This window comes from Mustela nivalis, assembly GCF_964662115.1.
Source record: "Mustela nivalis genome assembly, chromosome: 17".
Taxonomy (NCBI): Eukaryota; Metazoa; Chordata; class Mammalia; order Carnivora; family Mustelidae; genus Mustela; species Mustela nivalis.
Window position 1 is genome coordinate 30,156,808 of NC_139036.1, and position 17,716 is coordinate 30,174,523.

Consider the following 17,716-nt stretch of genomic DNA (forward strand, 5'->3'; position numbering starts at 1 on the left):
GTTACATAAATGTCCGCAGGGAGAATTCATGCTTATAAAGCAACCAGGGTCTTGCGTGAAGAAGAGACGGTGTTAACGTATTTAAAGATAGTGCTTTACTTGGTTTGCTCACTCAATGGAATGAGTAGTGTTTAGAACTTTGTTTCACTGGCAGTGGAGAGTTAAGAAAGTAGTTAACTCTATCTGTAGTCATATAATTATGTGTTATTAATATCTTATTCTGGGCCTTGAGTTGTCTATAATTATCGTTTTTTGCATCATTCTTCAGATTTCTTCAATACAGTTTGCTCTATAGTCCGCCTTTCAAACTAGGATCAAGGTTTATGAGGTCAGGCACCAAGAACTAAATAAAAACTATGGGATTTTTATGGAAGGTACACCTTCCTATGGTGTCAAATTCACTCGATTTTTAAAATTTTTTATTTATTATTATTTTTTAAGATTTTATTTATTCATTTGACAGAGAGAGATAGCAAGAGTAGGAACACAAGCAGGGAGAGTGGGAGAGAAGCAGGCTTCCTGCTGAGCAGGGAGCTGGATGCAGGGCTCATCCCAGGACTTGACCCCAGCAGAAGGCAGATGCTTAACAGACTGAGCCACCCAGATGCCCCTACTACATTTTTTTTTTTTTTAAGAGAGGGAAGAATTGAATGATTTAAGTGGTAAGCCATTTAAAATATTTTATATTAAATAACATATTGTAAAGTAAAATGCAAACATAAAAATAAATTTTTAAATAATAGTAAGACTTTGAAGAATGATCCTGTTTAACCTGGATACTTCAATAGCCTCCTGAAGCCTCCTAAGAATATGTTGTTCTTGTTGTTTCTGTTGCAATTTAATGAAAAAGTTTGAGAGGCACTACTATGGACAAATGAGAGTGGACCTTGAAGTCATACAAATTTGGATTTATATCACATCTCTGGAAATTACCAACTGTAAGCCTTGCAACAAGTTACTTAGTTTCCTCACCTACAAGTAAAAGAATAATTCATGGGATTATTAGAAAGATCAAATTAACAAATACGGTGATTTTGATAAAACTTCAAGCCTCAGACACATATTTGGAGTACCAATATCAATTGTACAAAGCTTATACATAGTAGGAACTCAAGATTTTATTTGTTGTCCCAAACTCATGAAATCTCATTTCTGTGACTCCTATTTTCTCCATATCCATCTGGTTTTTCTGTCTCTCTTGGAAGCTCATCTTCCATAACCTGATCCTAAAATGTTACAGGTTCTTTTAAGACCCCATAGCCGATCTTTTGCTGACTATTCTGTTCTCTTTCTTCTCTTATGCTCTCATTCTCTCTCTCTCTCTGTTTCTCTCTCATTCAGTGACTCCATGTCAGTGTGTTTTTTTTTCCCCCTTAATTAAAAAAAAAAAGATTTTATTTAAGAGAGACACAAAGCATGAGCAGGGAGAGGGGCAGAAGGAGAGGGACAAGCAGACTCCCCATTAAGAGCAGAGCTTAACACAGAGTGTGATCCCAGGACGCTGAGATCATGAAAGATCATGACCTCCACAGAAGTCAGACATTTAACCAACTGAGCCACTCAGGCACCCCAATTCTTAAATTTATATTTCTAGGGGCACCTGGGTGGGTCGGTGGTTGGGTGTCTGCCTTTGTCTCAGGTTCTGGGATCGAGCCCGGCATCAGGCTCTCTGCTCCACGGGAAGCCTGCTTCTCCCTCACCCACTCCCCCTGCTGTGTTCCCACTCTCACTGTGTTTCTCTTTTTCAAATAAATAAATAAATAAAAATCTTTTTAAAAAATATTTATATTTATAGCCCGGCCCTGTTCTCTCACCTCCAGATGCAAATATCGGATTGCCTACTGGACAATGCAAAGGTCTCCCAACTCAGCCTATCTTTTTTTTGTTTTTAAGATTTTATTTATTTATTTGAGAGAGAAAAAACATGAGTGTGTGGGAGGGGCAGAGAGAGAAGGAGAAACAGACTCCCTGTTGAGCAGGGAGCCCGAGGTGGGGCTTGATTCCAGGACCATGGGGTCATAACTTGAGCTGAAAGCAAATGCTTAACCAGCTGAGCCACTCAGGAGCCCCTCCAACTCAGCCTATCTTAAACCTAACTCAGGGTCACCTTGGTGAGTCAGTTGGTTAAGCATCTGCCTTCGGCTGCAGTCATGATCCCAAGGTCCTGGGATGGGGCCTGCATCAGGCTCCCTGCTCAGTGGGGGGTCTGCTTTTCCCTTTGCCCTCCCTTTCTCTCTCTCTCTCTCAAATAAATAAAATCTTTAAAAATATTTTTTAAACCTAACTCATTATCTTCTTTAGCCCACCCCCAAAACCTTGTCCTCTTCCTGCATTCCCTACTTCCATAACCTGAATATCCATCTTTTCCATATGCACAGACAAGAAACCTAGGAATCATTCTCAACACCTTCCCTTTTCACTCCCCGTGTTTAATGCATACACAAATCCTATCAGTTTTCTCTTTAACATATTTGATTCTGTTCATGCCTCCACCTCTAGGCCAAGCTCCCACCATTTTGTTTGCAGGTACTCAAGGCCATTCTAGCTGGTCTCTCTGCATCTTGTCTTCTTCTCCCCTCTAGTCTGTTCTCCCATGCTGCAGCCAGAATGTTCTTTCTACAGTACAGTTCTATATTTCAGCTCATGTCACTTTTTATTTTACTCTTAGGATACAGACCAAATTTCTTAGTAAGACTCAAGTTTCCCTTTTAAGGCTCTCACAGCACCAAATGCCTCTGTGTGATCATTTACTTAGCATATGTCTCTCTGACCAGACTGAAAACTTCAGTAGAGCAGGACCATGTGGATTTTACTCCCAGTGTTTTCCTAGAGCCCCTAGCCCAATGTATGGCTTTGTGGGCACTCAGTGAATATTTATTAAAAGAATGGATGATTAGATGATTGACCTGCACCTCTCTCCCTATATTTTTCTATTTTGTACTTTTAATCTGTATACTTTAAAAATATAAACTTATAGGAAATATATACTTGTAGAAAACAAAATATGGAAAATATAAAGAAGAAAACAAAACTGGTTCATAGGGACGCCTGAGTGGCTCAGTGGGTTAAGCCGCTGCCTTCGGCTCAGGTCATGATTCCAGGGTCCTGGGATCGAGTCCCACATCGGGCTCTCTGCCCAGCAGGGGGCCTGCTTCCCTTTCTCTCTGCCTGCCTCTCTGCCTACTTGTGATTTCTCTCTGTCAAATAAATAAATAAAATCTTAAAAAAAAAAAAGAACTGGTTCATAAATTTTCTATTTAACTCAGATAATAATGTTAACATTTTGGTTTATTTTAATCCTTGTACAAGTTCATATAATGTATTTATCTTACATATTTGTGGTCAAATTGTGAAGAAATTTGTTTACCTTTTGTTTTTCACTTAATAATTTGTCAAAAGCTTTCTCCCATGTAATTACAAATTATTTGAAAATTAAAATTAGTGGTTGCATATGTTCTGTCCTGAAGCCCATCTTTCTAATCTGGTCTATAACTGTATAGTTGAATTATTTCCACTTTTGTTTTGCTTTTGCTGTGATGAAATAATTCTCTCTCTCTCTCTCAGTACGTTTCTTGAAGTAAAATTCCTGGGTCAGAGAGTATACATTTTCATTCTGAATCATACTGCCAAATGTTTATATCACTTATACTCCTACTAACAGCATATGAGGGCTAGTTTTCCCACCTCCATCCCAACACTGGCCTTCGGAGTCTTCAAATGTTTTTTATTTTTCCTTTGTTATTGAGGCATAATTGACTTCAACTGGTAATTATGTCTTATTACTAAGAGAGGTTAAATTTTTTTTCATACAGTTTTATTGTAACTATCCCATTTAGATCCTTTGCCCACTTTTAATTTGTAAAAATGGTAAAATACACATAAAATACCATCTCACCCATTTTTTAGCATACAATTCGATAGTGTTAATCATCTTCACAATGTCGTGCAGCTGATCTCCAGAACTTTTTTATCTTGCAAACTTTGTCTTGAAACGGTGTGCCCATTAAATAGCAGCTCCTCATTTCCCCTTCCCTCAACCGCTGGCAATCACCATTCTACTCTGTTTCCAGGAGTCTGACTACTCTTGATACCTTACAGAAGTGGAATCATGTAGTATTTGTCTTTTTGTGACTGGTTTATTTCACTTAACATAATGTCCCGAAGGTATAACCATGTTGTAGCATGTGTCAGTTTCCTCCCTTTTTAGATCTGAATAATATTCGATGGTGTGTATGTAACACATTTTGTTTATCCATACATCTGTGTATGGACACTTGGGTTGCTTCCACCTCTTGGGTATTGTGAATAATGGTGCTATAAACATCTGTACATTCTTTCCCACTTTATACCTGAGGTACTTTAGGGGCGCCTGTGTGGCTCAGTTGGTTAAGCATCTGCCTTCGGCTCAGGTCTTGATCCCGGGTTCCTAGGATTGAGCTCTGTGTCGGGCTCCCTGCCCAGCTAAGCAGGGAGCCTGCTTCTCTCCACCCCACCGCCCCCACCCCTGGTCTTGTATGTGTTCTCTCACTCTCTCTCTGTCTGAAATATGTAAAATCTTTATATATATATATATATATATATATATATATATGTAACAGAGGTACTTTAAAAAAAATATGTTTGTAGGGGCACCTGGGTGGCTCATTCAGTTAAGCATCTTCCTTTGGCTCAGTCATGATTCCAGGGTCCTGGGATCGAGCCACACATCCAACTTCCATGTTCAGCAGAAAGCCTGCTTCTCCCTCTCTCCCTCTGCTGCTCTCCCTGCTTGTATTCTTTCTCTGTCCAATAAATAAATAAAATCTTAAAAAAATAAAATATATTTTTTAACAGGTCTCTGTTTTTTTTTATTATCAGAAACAACAACTAATATTTAGTTGTGCTTAGTATAGCCAAGTATTCTACTCAGCTTTGACATCAGAACCCATGCTTTTATTCCATATGCTGCCTATCCTCTCTGATATGCATATTGTATTATACGGGCTAATCTGTATACTGCCTAATCTATATATTGCAAATATCTTCCCATTCTGTCACTTGTATTTAAACTTTGAGGTTTTCTATTTTGTTAATGTTTGTTGTATGCAAATGTAGTCAAAGTTTGTATTTAATTCTGACTTTGGTAACAGGCTTAGAAAGTCTTTTCTTGGGCACCTGGGTGGCTCAGTGGGTTAAGCCGCTGCCTTTGGCTCAGGTCGTGATCTCAGGGTCCTGGGATCAAGTCCCACATCACGCTCTCTGCTCAGAGAGCCTGCTTCCCTCTCTCTCTCTCTCTGCCTGCCTCTCTGTCTACTTGTGATCTCTCTCTGTCAAATAAATAAATAAAATCTTAAAAAAAAAAAAAAAAGGTCTTTTCTTTGGAGGTGCCCAGCTGGCTCAGTTGAAAGAACATGTAACACTTGATCCCAAGGTCATGAGTTTGAGCCCTTTGGGTGTAGAGATTACTTAACTAAATAAGAAAAAAAGACTTTTCTTCAAAATTATAAACATAATTACCTGGTTTTTTTCTACATATGGTTTATCATTTAATTTGGATATTTTAACTTTGGTCTTTTTTTTTTAAGATAAAGTAGGAGAAAGAAAGTAATATTTTCCTTTTCAGTGGTAGCCAATTTTCTATGCACTCTATATGAGTTAATCAGTCTTTGTCCCCACCTATGTGATATGTCTACTTCTATCATACTTTTATGTACTTAAGTTCTATATTCCTGGCATAAAGCCTATTTGTATGTTATTTTAATATTCTACTAGATCCAGTTCATAAAGTTGTTATTGTAGTTGACATTTTTGTTCATGGGATTAATCTGTGAGGCTCTTACATCTACATTATCTGGTTTTGGCAATAGTTTTTCAGCGTTTGTAAGATAAACTAAAAAGCTTATTCACTTTTTCTGTGTTAACTTATGTTATTATTTAACAAACGTGTATTTCCTTATATTTTTCTAATCAAAGAAAAGTGGCTTTCCTCAGAGGATACTAAGGTTTGCAAGGCTCCTGTGAGGATTATAGCACTAATGTCTTTCTTAACTAGTGTGGGCTATAAGAAAGTGAGGGAAAGTCACCTTCTTGCCCTAAGGCAGACTGTCTCAGATGAATGTTTTAATAAGTAGACCAGTAATAATTAAGTTCTTGTGAAATATTGGAACTAGCCTTGTGAAGAGTATGGGTGGTTTAAGAGTTATGTGTTTCTTGTTTCAGAAAACCACCTGGGTGGCTCAGTCATTAAGCATCTGTCTTTGGCTCAGGTCATGATTCCAGGGTTCTGGGATCAAGCTTGGCATGGGGCTCCCTGCTCAGGGGAAGCCTGTGTCTCCCTCTCCACTCCCCCTGCTTGTGTTCCCTCTCTTGCTGTGTCTTTCTCTGTCAAATAAATAAAATGTTGAAAGAAAGAACAAACGAACTAAGGAACTGCTGGGAGTGCCTGGGTGGCTCAGTTGGTTAAGCTTCTTTGGCTCAGGTCATGATCCTAGGATCCTGGGATTGAGTCCCCCATCGCATTGGGCTCCTCGCTCCACGGGGAGCCTGCTTCTCCCTGTACCGCTCCCTGCTGCTTGTGTGTGCGTACACGCGCTTGACAGAAATCACAAGTAGACGGAGAGGCAGGCAGAGAGAGAGAGAGGGAAGCAGGCTCCCTGCTGAGCAGAGAGCCCGATATGGGACTCGATCCCAGGACCCTGAGATCATGACCCGAGCCAAAGGCAGCGGCTTAACCCACTGAGCCACCCAGGCGTCCTCTAATAAATAAATTTTAAGAAGAAATAAAGAAAGCACTGCTAGTCACAAATCTGAGAATGGTAGTTTGAATTTTAAGAGTTCTTTTGATGGTAACCGTAGTCTAGTTCATAGACATTTCACTTTTCCCTTATGTGAGTGGTTCCTGGCAGATTTCAAGGTATCTTTAATTTTACAGTATAAAATGTAGATATTTTGTGTATGGATTAGACCATATATACATATATATGTTTATATGGATATGTATGAATATATATTATATAGTAGTTCTTTGGGGAGAAAAATCTGTAAAAATCAAGCTGGTTGCTGTCAAAAGGTCAGAGTTGAAGAATAGTTGCAACTCACATCACAAGAGTCCCCTCTCCACTCTGCCCCAATATTTTTTTCTCTCCATTTCTCTTCATCTATTCTTTAATAAGATTTTTAAAAACAGAGGCGCCTGGGTGGCTCAGTTGTTAAGTGTCTGCTTTTGGCTCAGGTCTTTTTTTTTTTTCTTACTATTTTTCCCCCCATATTTTGTTTATTTGTCAGAGAGAGAGAGCGAGCATGCACACTAATGGGGAGCAGCAGGCAAAGGGAGAGCAGGCTCCCTGCTCTGGGACTCAGTCCCAGAAAAGTGGGGCCATTACCTGAGCCAAAGGCAGTTGCTTAACTGAATGAGCCCCCTGGGTGTCCCTTGGCTTGGGTCTTGATCCCAGGGTTCTGGAATCGAGCCCCATATCAGACTCCCTGCTCAGCGGAGAACCTGCTTATGTTCACTCTCTCACTGGGTCTCTTTATGTCAAATAAATAAATAAAATAAAAGAATTTTAAAAACATTATCTTAAAGATATAAAACTCTGGGGAAAAAAATGATATGAAACTCTAATTTGTTTTGGTAGAGAACACCAGACAGGTCCTGTAAAATAAAAAGATTTGGGAAATAAGGTGATTCTGGTGTGATCTTGGAGAGACAATTGAAAAACTATTGGAACTTGGAAACTCCATTTTTAATTTACAGTGAAGAAAGAAGGATAGGATTAAGACTAGTAATAACGTATGTGAATGTGGAATACTGGATTATTGACCACTGCCTGATACTGAATTTGCTCTCTTTGAAGAATCTAATATGAGGCAAGGAGGGCTTGGCAGTTTCTTGTAGGAAGGAGTCTCCAGTAGTCTTGTTCTGGATTTCAGAGATAGCCATGAAAAAGAAATGGATGACAGCTTGAAGTGTAGAACACGGGAGAGTTGGTTTGGGGGGAGGGGCGGGGTTAAGGATACTTAGAAACACGATTTATTGATACCTGGGAAGGGAGACATTCTGGTCAAGTAGACAGTTTGTCGTTGTGAGGACCATCGTCACACTCCAGCTCTGCAAACCCGTGGGACTTTCCCCAAACGTCTATATAGGAATGGGATGCTTCATGAGCTTTCCCCTAGTTAGCGCGCCTCAGAATTAGAACTAGTGTTTATACAACAGCTTTTTCAAATAAGGATGGTGATTTGCTATATATTTGAAAGAGAACATATTTTGTACTTGTGCTTGAATGCTTGAACAACCTATTCTTAGCAATACATGCCCTGGATTTTCGTATGTAGTTTTGCCAAATTTAATCTTTTTAGACTTGATCTTTCAATTACGTGGCTTGCTGAACTGCACCAGACATCAGTGACATCATTAGCTCCCACACCTTGAAAGAAGGAACTATTTATGTCGTTTATCTTTAAATTGTAGCGTGTCTTTTCCTTTATATTTCATTCAAACAGCACCAGTAGCTAGGGCATAGGATGGGCTTAAATGAGATCAGCAAAAAGGGTGTGGAATATGTAAATAAGCCCGGTGACTGCTGGTCGTGATTATACCGGGCATATATTTCCTAGATTTTGGCAATATTCAGATGTACAAAATATTGCTAATTAGTAACTGTGACTTGGATACTCTCTATTTCAGAAGGAACGGGGTCAATAGGATCCATGAGAAAAGTGATCCTATATTAAAAGTAACTTGAATCTGAGGGTAAGGTGCTAGGCAACATTTCCAACTCATACTTACCTGGCAGGGGAGATACCATGATCACGAAGGTGGTTTTCCCAGGGCGAGGCTTATCCATTGCACTGCGGATGTGCTGACCCCTGCGATTTCCCCAAATGTGGGAAACTCGACTGCATAATTTGTGGTGGTGGGGGACTGCGTTCGCGCTTTCCCCTGGTATATGTTCAAAAAATAGATGTTTCTGAAGGGTGCTTACTTAAAGAGTTGGTCATCCTTCTTTGGTGTTAGCAGTAGACCTTTCTAGGGAGTTGTCATTTTGCATATTTACAATATCCAGAAAGCTAGTTATGTATTACCACCAAGTGTTTAAAGTATGTAAATGGGTTCTTGGTGGATATTGTGCATACATTTGTCACTGCACAGTAGGTGTACCAACCACCATGATTTCCTCCAATATGGAAAACTGGAGTGCATGATTTTTGGTAGAGGGGGACTGAGTTTGCACTCTCCACTGATACCTTGTACTCTGAAAATACGATTTGCTTATTATTGTTTGGCTTTTTAGCTCACCAGTATGGCTTTCTATAATCTTCCTATTATCTATAATATAAATGATGTGTTGTGACCATTGGCCGTTCACTTAGTACCAGTTGTTTAACCGAAAGTACCACCACTGGAGGGCTCACTTTGTGCCACCTTAAGCTATCTGGATCTGTTTTTGCACTTGATTGTTCCTTAGGTATATACTGTAAAAGAATAGGAAGAAGAGATTTCAGGGAAAGTTTGAGCGCCTAGAATGCACATAGGGCAGAGTTTGATAAAGGTGGTAAATAATTTAAGGGACTGTCTTCACTTTGTTGATTAAGAGTGTGAAAGACATTACTTTGAAGAGGGCTCGGTGTTTATTTACTTCTTAGACTTAACTGAGTAGTTAACAATTTCAGAGGGGTTTCTTTTCAGGAATGTCTCGAGCTGTATCCTTAGATTTCCCCAAAATGAGGAACTGGGCTATAGTGTAATCTCTGCTAGTGAAAGTATTTCATGTTTTCTCCTACACCTTGGTTTTTTATCCCCTAATAATTTTATTAAAGTAATGTTATGCGTGTGAAAAGCATCATACAGAAAGATTCAACCTGCATAACACTCCCCTGATCCACCCTTTCTCATTCTGCTCATTCCTTTCCCCAGAGCACTACCTTTTTTTTTTTTTTTTTTTTTTTTTTTTAAATAAAGTAAGCTGTAAGGAGGAGCCTGGGTGGCTCAGTGGGTTAAGCCGCTGCCTTCGGCTCAGGTCGTAAACTCAGGATCCTGGGATTGAACCCCATCGGGCTCTCTGCTCAGCAGGGAGCCTGCTTCCTCTTCTCTCTCTGCCTGCCTCTGAGCCCTGAGCACGAAGTGGGTAATTTAGATCCTTCTACTTCTGCATATTTGGTACTCTTGGCGCACGAGGGAAGTGGGAGAGGGGAGGACCCCAGATTGGTGGGCGGGAAGCAGGGCAGAGAGAAGAACCCGGAAGAGCCCGGGGCAGGGGCTGGGACCCCTTTGCTGGCTTGGTGGGCCATCATAAGACACAGATTTTGGGGGCGCTTGGCTCAGTGGGTTAAATAAAGCCTCTGCCTTCAGCTCAGGTCATGATCCCAGGACACTGGGATCCAGCCCTACATCCAGGCTCTCTGCTCAATGGGGAGCCTGCTTCCCCCTCTCTCTGTCTCTGCCTGCTTCTCTGCCTACTTGTGATCTCTGTCAAATAAATAAATAAAATTAAATTTAAAAAGAAAAGAAAAAATTTTGGAAAAAGACACAGATTTTCCTTATCAATTTCATCATACTTGCCTCAATAAATATGTTTGTGCTAGGGTTTATACTGAGGATTTGGATGATATTCTCTATCCCAGTACCCTCCTTTCTCTATCCTTTTATTACATTTATGGAACAATTTTCTGTTCTTCAGTCAGTTCCCTTGGTTATTTTATTTTATTTGAAGATTTACTTATTTATTTATTTATTTGAGAGAGAGAGCACTTGCATTTGCACATGTATGGGGGGAGGAGCAGAGGGAGAAAAACTCAGACCTCCTACTGAATGCAGGGCTCCAACACATGACGCTAAACCAAGATTATGACCTGAGAGAAAACACGACGGAACCACCCAGGTGCCCCCGCCTTGATAATTTTAAATTCCATTTCTTCATTACTTGTTAGCTCTTCAGTTGGAAGGATAAGGATATTAGCAAGGCTTTGGGGCTTTGAAAGAAAATGTTGGGATTTTGCTCCTTACATCTATTGTTGTAGACTGTAGAGTGATAGAAGAAAATACAGGAATGGGGTGTCTGGGTGGCTCAGTGGGTTAAAGCCTCTGCCTTCGGCTCAGGTCATGGTCCCAGGGTCCCAGGGTCCCAGGGTCCCAGGGTCCCAGGGTCCTGGGATCGAGCCCCACATTGGGCTCTCTGTTCGGCGGGGAGCCTGCTTCCCCCTCTCTCTCTGCCTGCCTCTCTGCCTCCTTGTGATCTCTGTCTGTCAAATAAATAAATAAATAAATAAATATATTTTAAAAAAGATTTTATTTATTAAATAAATAAAATAAAATAAATAAATAATAAGATAGATAATGAATGAATAAATAAATAACGACAAATAAAACAATAAATAAATAAATAGATAACTTTTTAAAAGATTTTATTTATTAAATAAATAAATAAATAATAAAATGATTAATAAATAATAAATAAATAAATAAAATCTTTTAAAAAAGATTTTATTTATTTGACAGACAGAGATCACAAGGAGGCAGAGAGGCAGGCAGAGAGAGAGGAGGAAGCAGGCTCCCCGCTGAGCAGAGAGCCCCATGCGGGGCTCAATCCCAGGACCCTGGGACCCTGGGACCATGACCTGAGCCGAAGGCAGAGGCTTTAACCCACTGAGCCACCCAGGTGCCCCTAAAATAAATAAAATCTTAAAAAAAAAAAAAAACCAGGAAGAAATGTGAGTGGTAGAAAATGTGAAGTATTTGCCACTTGTAAGTCATATTTTATTCTTTTATTCTTTTATTTATTCAGGTATAATTGACATACAATATTAGATAAGTGTCAGGTGTACAACAGTAATTGGACATTTGTATACATGTGAAAAAGTCACCACAATAAATCAAGTTACCATCTGTGACCTTACAAAGTTAATATAATACTAACATTCCCGTTTAATATAGATTCCCCATACTGTACATTACATCCCCCTGTCTTATTTAATTTATAGCTGGAAGTTTGTGCTTCTTAATCTCCTTCATCCATTACACCCCTTGCCTACCTCCCCTCTGACAAACCATCAGTCTGTTCTATTGGTGAATCTAAGTTTAGTTTTGTTGCAGATTCTACATATAAGTGAAATCTTGTGGGATTTGTCTTTCTTTGACCTAAAAATTTCATTTTCTAAGTGTTTGTTTGCTGGTACGTAGAAATACAATTGAGCTTTGGGGCGCCTGGGTGGCTCAGTGGGTTAAGCAGCTGCCTTTGGCTCCAGTCATGATCCCAGGGTCCTGGAATCAAGCCCCATATTGGTCTCCTTGCTCAAGAGGGAGCCTGCTTCTCCCTCTCCCCCGCAAGTGTGCTCTCTTTCAAATAAATAAATAAAATCTTTAATTTTAAAAAAGAAATATAGTTGATTTTTATGTATTAATCTTGTATCCTGTGACTTTGCTAATTTCCATTAGGTGGTGTAGTGGATTTGCGGTGGGTGCTAAATGCTTTAGGATTTTCTACATAAACTGCTGTGTCATATGTGAATAAAAACGTTTTTCTTTCTTTCTCTCCAAACTAAGGCTTTTTAATTTCCTTGGCTTAAGCTGTAGCTAAAAGCCTCCAGTACGCTGTTGGATAAAAGTGGGTAAAGTAGTCATTCTTGATTTGCTCTTTATCTGGAAGGAAGATATTTTTAACATGAAGTATATTAGCAATAGGATTTTCATAGATGTTGTTTATCAAACTGATGATAGTATTTCTTAAAAATCATAAATGGGTGCTGAGTTTTGTTAACTACTTTTTCTACAACTACTTCTTAATCGGTGGCTATGATGAGTTATATGGCTTGATTTTCTAATGTTAACAACTTTGTATTCCTAGGATAAGTCTCATAGGATCATGATGTAATATGCTTTTTGTTTAATGCTGGATTTGGTTTGAAGTTTTGGAGCAATTATTTTTATTTTTTATTTTTATTTTTTTTTTAAAGATTTTATTTATTTATTTGACAGAGAGAGATCACAGGTAGGCAGAGAGGCAGGCAGAGAGAGAGGAGGAAGCAGGCTCCCTGCTGAGCAGAGAGCCCGATGCGGGACTCGATCCCAGGACCCTGAGATCATGACCTGAGCCGAAGGCAGCGGCTTAACCCACTGAGCCACCCAGGCGCCCCTGAAGTTTTGGAGCAATTAAAGTAATTTTGTAACTCTGTCCATGAAGATCCTAGGTGTGTCACAGTGGGCAGAAAAAGGCGAAAGAGTGTGAAATGTGTGAGGGTTTTGGCTTTGCTCTTCCTTACACCCACCAATAAATCCTGCCTCTTGTCTAAAAAAAAAAAGGGGGGGGGTGGCAGTGGGAAATGTTTCCTTCTCTTCTGTTTTCTCAGAATTATGTTAGATTAGTTTTTTGAGGGGAGCCTGGGTGGCTCAGTCGTTAGGTGTCTGCCTTCAGCTCGGGTCATGGTCTTGGGGTCCAGGGATCCAGCCCTGTGTGTCAGGCTCCCTGCTCAGTGGGAAGCCTGCTTCTCCCTCTCCTACTCCCCCTGCTTGTGTTCCCTCTCTCGCAGTCTCTCTCTGTCAAATAAATAAATAAAATCTTTAAAAAAAGATTAATTTTATAGCAGAAGAGTGACATGACTTGATTTAGTGGGATACTTGGCCACTGTGTTGATAGACTGGCAGAAGGGAGATCGCTTAGAAAGTTGCTGCACTCTTCTCGGCAGGAGATGAGAATGGTTTGTACCAAAGTGGTAGCACTGGAGACAGTGAGAAGCTGTCAGATTCTTATTATTTTTTTAAGAAAAAAATAAAGACTGTGGATTGAATGTGTGATATGAGAAGAAAGAAAGGAGAAAAGTATGACCCCTAAGTTTGATCTGTACCTTTAATTCTTTTTTCACTTATTAGATACAGAATCCAGGAGGCTGTATCTCCTGCTCCTCCTCTCCATCCACTCTTTTTCACAGATGATGAGACCAGGATATCAACATCATGGGACCCCTGGGTGGCTCAGTGGGTTAAAGCCTCTGCCTTCAGCTCAGGTCATGATCTCAGGATCCTAGGATCAAGCCCTGCATCAGGCTCTCTGCTCAGTAGAGTATTTATGTTTCTTTTATACAAACATTATGCACAGGAGAGCATTGTCATTGAATGTCATTTGTTTTCCTTTATTTTGTTTTTTCTCGGGGTGCCTGGGTGGCTCAGCCGAAGGCCTCTGCCTTTGGCTTGGGTCATGATCTCAGGGCCCTAAGATTGAGCGCCACATCAGGCTCTCTGCTCAACAGGGAGCCTGCTCCCCCCTCGCCCCCCTACCCCGCCTGCTGCTCTGCCTGCTTGTGATCTTTCTCTCTGTCAAATAAATAAATAAAATCTTTAAACTTGTTTTTTTTGTTTTGTCTCTCTTTAGGTTTTTTTTTTTTTTCTCTGTTTAATTTTACCTTTTTTCACTTGGTTACTTTCTGCTCAGTTGGAATTGCTAATTCTTCCCACACCTTCCAATATCCTATTGTTTTCTACAAAGAAGGTCATACCAGATATTCTTTCTGGAGATTTTTTACTTTTATTTTTCTCCTATGTAAATCCATCACTTTTTTTTTTTTTTAAGTTTATTTATTTAAGTAATCTCTGCACCCAATATGAAGCTTGAACTCATGACCCCGAGATCAAGACTTGTATGCTGTACCAGTTGAGCCAGCCAGGTGCCTGTATACCCATCACTCTTCCAGCCTACTACTGCATAGGTAGGATGTGTAGGTCATCGTTTAAATGAGAATCAAATTCTGTGTTGGAGTTAAATTTTCCTTCATCATGTCAGATGTCACTTTATTGACTTCTACTCTCCAAAAGTTTTTGAGAAGGCTTTCTGATTTCTGATCTTTTTAATGTGACGTATGTGACTAATCTTTGTCTCTTGGCAAAGCTGAAGAATCATCTCTTTGTTTCTATTATTCTATTATTTCCTAATGACGTGTCTTAGTGTGTCTTAAGTCATTCATTTTATGGAGTGCTTGACAAGGGCTCTTTCTTTTTTTTTTTTAATTTTTTTAATAAACATATAATGTATTATTAGCCCCAGGGATACAGGTCTGTGAATCGCCAGGTTTACACACTTTACAGCACTCACCATAGCACATACCCTCCCCAATGTCCATAACCCCACCACCCTCTCCCTACCCCCTTCTCCCTGGCCCCCCTCAGTTTGTTTTGTGACATTAAGAGTCTCTTATGGTTTGTCTCCCTCCCAATCCCATCTTGTTTCATTTATTCTTTACCTACCCCCCAAACCCCCCACGTTGCATCTCTACTTCCTCATATCAGGGTGATCATATGATAGTTATCTTTCTCTGACTGACTTACTTCGCTAAGCATAATACCCTCTAGTTCCATCCACGTCGTTGCAAATGGCAAGATTTCATTTCTTTTGATGGCTGCATAGTATTCCATTGTATACGTATACCACATCTTCTTTATCCATTCATCTGTTGATGAACATCTAGGTTGTTTCCATAGTTTGGCTATTCTGGACATTGCTTCTGTAAACATTCAAGTGCACGTGCCTGACAAGGGCTCTTTCAACCAGCAAACATTCATGCTGAGAAGTTCTCTTGTATTATTTCATTGGTGATTTTTCCTCCTTGGTTTTTAATTTTCTGAGACTTTCCATATTTGTAAATTTAGAACCCCTACCATGGTCAATTAAAAAAATGTTTTGTTTTCCTTCTCTTCATATTTTTTGCTCAATGCATATATTCAGTTTTTTAGTTTTAGAATCAGATATTTATTTTTTTCTTATTTTCAAATTTTTTTCTTATTTTTAATTTTTTTAATTTTTTCTTATTTTCTATTTGTGTAGCTTCTTATACTTATTTTTCAGATGCAAGGACTTTTAGCTCTCGGAAGATTTTAATCATAGTCTATTTTTGTTTTTAGTTTTCTTCCTGTTGTATAATCGTTTTCCTCCAAATTGTCTTTTGGTTGGTTGGTTTAGCCACTAGCTTTCATTTTGGAGGTTTTTGTCAGACATCTGGTCATCCTTGGTAGTTCAGTGTTCCTTGATTATTTATAGGTATTCAATATGCCATCTCTGCCTATCACCCAGAATTTAGTGTAGTGAGAAATTGAAGCAACCTATGTGTTCAGCAACAGGGCAATGATTATATAAATAATGGGCCGTTCATAAGATGGACTGTCTGGCAGAATTTTTAAATTATATTAACAAGTGGATTGGAAGCTCTGAGGGCTAAGGTGAGGTGTTCAACGTTTGTTTGCCTCCAGAATAATCTGCATAGTAGTCTTTCTGAAACCCCGTGGCTGACATCTTTGGGACTTGTTTTGTGGTGATCATATTCTTCAGAGGATACTTTAGTATCCTAGAAAGTAAAGGCTTGGTTGCCACGGTCCTGGAAACCAAATGGAATATGAGAAGGAGGTCTTAGCATTCAGCCTATATAATGTGTATGTACATTTTCTTTTCAGTAAATGTTTTAAGTTTTCATCTGAACTTTTCCAGAGAGCTCCAGGGATGCAGAATTTAAAATTTAAAAAGTATTTTAAAAATACTTTTAGGCTCGCGCCCGGGAAGGTCGGCCAGGGAGCGCGGGGTGCCGCGGGAGGGCGGGAAAAAAAAAAGATACTTTTAAAAACGTTTCCTGTGGCCAGAGACATTTTTTTTTTTTTTAAGATTTTATTTACTTGACAGAGAGAAATCAAGTAGGCAGAGAGGCAGGTGGGCGGGGGGGGGGGGGAGCAGGCTCCCTGCTGAGCCAAGAGCCAGATGCAGGCCTCCATCCCAGGTCCCCGAGATCATGACCTGAGCCAAAGGCAGAGCCTCAACCAACTGAGCCACCCAGGAGCCCCTTCCTATATATTTTTAATGAGAGAATAAAATTAGTTGGTAAAATAATATATACAATAATTATATGTTGTGTTGTTTTGACTATTTTCAAAGAAACAAACAGGAAAAAACCCTGCTCTAGAGGCCCACAGTTTAGTGGGTGAGGTAACTAAATGCCAGGCAGAGAGAAAAGTAAGGCAGCAATATAGGCTGCAATATAGACTGCTCTCAAGGAAAGCACTCCATCCTTGCCAGGTAGGTGTAATTAGCAGACCATGGGTAGGGAGGGGTAAGAGACAAAGCCTGGGTCCTGAGCTGGGTGGAGGTCTGTTTGAATAGTTCCTCCCCATTCTGTAGAAACTGAGGAAGAGATTCAGAGGCTAGAAGCTTATCTAGAGTCAAGCAGTGTGTACACTGAATGGCAGTCAAGATCATGGATTCCAAAACCCTTGCTCTGCAATACACCGTGCTAACACGTAGCCAGGACTGTTTTTCCTGGACACCCTTTTTCCTCCATCTCCTGGAATAGGAGGGAATGGTGCTGGGCGGGTGTGGAGCATTAGTATCTCTGGAGAGACTGAAGCTAAGCTGGCTCGCGGTTAAAAGCTCACTTGTGTTCGTTTGCTGAAGAGTACTTCACACAGGGAGATCTGAAGACCTTCGGCTACCCCAAAAGTTGAGAGGGATGGATTTCTTTCAGGAAAATTAGGTTGGGGCAAGTGGGAGGAGGAACTAGTCTGTGAAGCCAGCCACAAGGGGTCGCAGCTGTCAGCTCTGCCCTGCCTCACGCACGTGACGTTATGCCGGGAGGTGGAGTATGTAGATTCAAGACTCAGGGCCTTTTGAAACTGTATTTTCCTGGAAAGCTGTACATGATTATCTGTTTTCCCAATGCCGAGATACATAGCACGAAAATCTGGTATTGAGTGTCCCTGTTTGTAGATAAA

General features: G+C 40.0%; 1 protein-coding gene across 2 annotated transcripts in view; it reads left to right on the plus strand.

The window, feature by feature from the left end:
- Window positions 1–17,716, plus strand: part of TEX14 (testis expressed 14, intercellular bridge forming factor) — a 118,715-nt gene that overhangs the window by 1,211 nt on the left and 99,788 nt on the right. The gene's annotated exons all lie outside the window — the stretch shown is intronic.